The sequence below is a fragment of the Kogia breviceps genome, chromosome X (genome assembly GCF_026419965.1).
Source record: "Kogia breviceps isolate mKogBre1 chromosome X, mKogBre1 haplotype 1, whole genome shotgun sequence".
Taxonomy (NCBI): Eukaryota; Metazoa; Chordata; class Mammalia; order Artiodactyla; family Physeteridae; genus Kogia; species Kogia breviceps.
Genome location: NC_081330.1, coordinates 65,372,470 through 65,375,260, shown reverse-complemented (window position 1 = coordinate 65,375,260; position 2,791 = coordinate 65,372,470).

The window sequence follows — 2,791 nt, the reverse complement described above, 5'->3', positions numbered from 1 at the left end:
CTGTGATTTAAAAATTTTCAATAGGGAATTGAGGAAGATGGTGGAACAGTAAGATGCGGAGATCACATTCCTCCCAACAGATACATCAGAAATACATCTACACGTGGAACTTCTATAGATCACTCACTGAACACTGGCAGAAGACCTCAGACCTTCCAAAAAGCAAGAAACTCCCCACGTACCTGGGTAGGGCAAAAGAAAAAAGGAAAATAAAGAGACAAAGAATAGGCAGGGGTCGTCCACCAGTGGGAGGGAGTTGTGAAGCAGGAAAAGTTTGCACACACTAGGAAGCCCCTTCATAGGCAGAGACCCTGGGTGGTAGAGGGGGGAAGCTTTGGAGCAATGGAGGAGAGCACAGCAACATGGGTGCTTAGGACAAACCAGATATATTCCCTCACAGAGGATTGGTGCCTGCCCGCACTTACCAGCCCAAGAGGCTTGTCTGCTCACCCAAATAGGTAGGCGGGGGCTGGGAGCTGAGGTTCGGGTTTCAGTCGGATCCCAGGGAGAGGACTGGTGTTGGCGGTGAGAACACAGCCTGAAGGGGTTAGTGAACCACAGCTAGCCAGGAGGGAGTCCAAGAAAAATTCTGGACCTGCCAAAGAGACAAAAGACTTTTTCATCCCTCTTTGTTTCCTGGTGTGTAAGGAGAGGGGATTAAGAGCTCTGCTTAAAGGAGCTCCAGATAGGGGCATGAGCCACAGCTAACAGCATGGACCCCAGAGACAGGCATGAGATGCTAAGGCTGCTGCTGCTGCCACCAAGAAGCCTGTGTGTGAGCACAGGTCACTGTCCACACCTCCCCTCCTTGGAGCCTGTGCAGCCCACCACTGCCAGGGTCACGTGATCCAAGGAGAACTTTCCTGGGAGAATGCACGGTGTTCCTCAAGCTGGTTCAACATCACGCCCACCTCTGCTGCCACAGGCTCGCCCTGTACACCTCCATCCTCCCAGCCTGAGTGAGACAGAGCCCCCGAATCAGCTGCTATATAACACTGCCTTGTCTGAGTGAAGAACAGACTCCCTCAGACGACCTACATGCAGAGGCAGGACCAAATCCAATGTTGAAACCTGGAAGCTGTACGAACAAAGAAGAGAAAGGGAAATGTCTTGCAGCAGCCTCAGGAGCAGCGGATTAAATCTCCACAATCAACTTGATGTAACTGCATCTGTGGAATACCTGAATAGACAACAAATCATCCCAAAATGTGGAAAGGCACTTTGAGTGCAAGTTATATTATTTTTTCCCCTTTTCCTCTTTTTGTGAGTGTGTATGTGTATGCTTCTGTGTGAGATTTTGTCTGTATAGCTTTGCTTTCACCATTTGTCTTAGGGTTCTGCCCATCCTTTTTTTTTAACTTAAAAAAACTTTTTCCTTAATAATTTTTTTATTTTAATAAATTTATTTTATCTTATTTTATTTTATCCTCTTTCTTTCTTTCTTTCTTTCTTTCTACTTTTTCTCCCTTTTATTCTGAGCCGTGTGGATGAAAGGCTCTTGGTGCTCCAGCCAGGAGTCAGTGCTGTGCCTCTGAGGTGGGAGAGCCAACTTCAGGACACTGGACCACAAGAGAACTCCCAGCTCCACATAATATCAAACAGCAAAAATCTCCCAGAGATCTCCATCTCATCATCAAGACCCAGCTTTACTCAACGACCAGCAAGCTACAGTGCTGAAAACACTATGCAAAACAGCTAGCAAGACAGGAATACAACCACACCCATTAGCAGAGAAGCTGCCTAAAATCATAATAAGGACAAAGACACCCCACAGCACACCACCAGACCTAACAAATGAAGAGGAAATAGTCAGTCTACCTGAAAAAGAATACAGAATAATGATAGTAAAGATGATCCAAAATTTTGGAAATAGAATAGACAAAACACAAGAAACATTTAACAAGGACCTAGAAGAACTAAAGAAGAAACAAGCAAAGATGAACAACACAATAAATGAAATTAATAATTCTCTAGAAGGGATCAATAGCAGAATAACTGAGGCAGAAGAACGGATAAGTGACCTGGACGGTAAAATAGTGGAAATAACTACTGCAGAGCAGAATAAAGAAAAAAGAATGAAAAGAAGGGAGGACAGTCTCAGAGACTTCTTGGATAATATTAAATGCAACAACATTTGAATTTTAGGCACTGCAGAACAAGGAGACAAAAAGAACGGGACTGAGAAAATTTTTGAAGAGATTATAGTTGAAAATATCCCTAATATGGGAAAGGGAATAGTTAATCAAGTCCAGGAAACAGAGAGAGTCCCATACAGGAAAAATCCAAGGAGAAACATGGCAAGACACATATTAATCAAACTATCAAAAATTAAATACAAAGAAAACATTAAAAGCAGCAAGGTAAAAACAACAAATAACACATAAGGGAATCCCCATAAGGTTAACAGCTGATCAAACTCTGCAAGCCAGAAAGGAGTGGCAGGATATATTTAAAGTGATGAAAGGGAAAAACCTACAACCAAGATTACTCTAGCTAGCAAGGATCTCATTCAGATTTGATGGAGAAATTAAAACCTTTTCAGACAAGCAAAAGCTGAGAGAATTCAGCACCACCAAATCAGGTTTACAACAAATGCTAAAAGAACCTCTCTAGGCAAGAAACACAAGAGAAGGAAAAGACATAAAATAACAAACCCAAAACAAATGAGAAAATGGGAATAGGAACATACATATTGATAATTACCTTAAATGTAAATGGATTAAATGTTCCCACCAAAAGACACAGACTGGTTGAGTGTATACAAAAACAAGACCCATATATAAGCTATCTA